Here is a 1,303-nt window from a genome sequence, read left to right on the forward strand (position 1 = left end):
GTGTTTGTTAGCCTTCTGTATGTCTTCTTTGGAGAAATGTCTATTTAGTTCTTTGGCCCATTTTTTGATTGTGTCATTTATTTTTCTGGAATTGAGCTGTAGGAGTTGCTTGTATATTTTTGAGATTAGTTGTTTGTCAGTTGCTTCATTTGCTATTATTTTCTCCCATTCTGAAGGCTGTCTTTTCACCTTGCTTATAGTTTCCTTTGTTGTGCAAAAGCTTTTAAGTTTAATTAGGTCCCATTTGTTTATTTTTGCTTTTATTTCCAATATTCTGGGAAGTGGGTAATAGAGGATGCTGCTGTGATGTATGTCGGAGAGGGTTTTGGCTATGTTCTCCTCTAGGAGTTTTATAGTTTCTGGTCTTATGTTTAGATCTTTAATCCATTTTGAGTTTATTTTTGTGTATGGTGTTAGAAAGTGTTCTAGTTTCATTCTTTTACAAGTGGTTGACCAGTTTTCCCAGCACCACTTATTAAAGAGAGTCTTTAATCCATTGTATATTCTTGCCTCCTTTGTCAAAGATAAGGTGTCCATAAGTGCGTGGATTTATCTCCGGGCTTTCTATTTTGTTCCATTGATCTATATTTCTGTCTTTGTGCCAGTACCATACTGTCTTGATGACTGTGGCTTTGTAATAGAGCCTGAAGTCAGGTAGGTTGATTCCTCCAGTTCCATTCTTCTTTCCCAAGATCGCTTTGGCTATTTGAGGTTTTTTGTATTTCCATACAAATTGTGAAATTATTTGTTCTAGCTCTGTGAAGAATACTGTTGGTAGCTTGATAGGGATTGCATTGAATCTATAAATTGCTTTGGGTAGTATACTCATTTTCACTATATTGATTCTTCTGATCCATGAACATGGTACATTTTCCATCTATTAGTGTCCTCTTTGATTTCTTTCACCAGTGTTTTATAGTTGTCTATATATAGGTCTTTAGTTTCTTTAGGTAGATATATTCCTAAGTATTTTATTCTTTTCGTTGCAATGATGAATGGAATTGTTTCCTTAATTTCTCTTTCTGTTTTCTCATTATTAGTGTATAGGAATGCAAGGGGTTTCTGTGTGTTGATATTATATCCTGCAACTTTACTATGGTCATTGATTAGTTCTAGTAATTTTCTGGTGGAGTCTTTAGGGTTTTCTAAAGGATCAGAGGATCATGTCATCTGCAAACAATGAGAGTTTACTTCTTCTTTTCCAATTTGGATTCCTTTTATTTCTTTTTCTGCTCTGATTGCTGTGGCCAAAACTTCCAAAACTATGTTCAATAATAATGGTGAAAGTGGGCACCCTTGTCTT

The 1,303-nt window shown here is 34.7% G+C and overlaps 1 protein-coding gene across 6 annotated transcripts in view; it reads right to left on the reverse strand.

The window, feature by feature from the left end:
- NFXL1 (nuclear transcription factor, X-box binding-like 1) overlaps positions 1–1,303 on the reverse strand; it is a 61,160-nt gene that overhangs the window by 27,379 nt on the left and 32,478 nt on the right. The window lies entirely within an intron of this gene.

This window comes from Bison bison, unplaced genomic scaffold (genome assembly GCF_000754665.1).
Source record: "Bison bison bison isolate TAMUID 2011002044 unplaced genomic scaffold, Bison_UMD1.0 scf7180017864451, whole genome shotgun sequence".
NCBI lineage: Eukaryota > Metazoa > Chordata > Mammalia > Artiodactyla > Bovidae > Bison > Bison bison.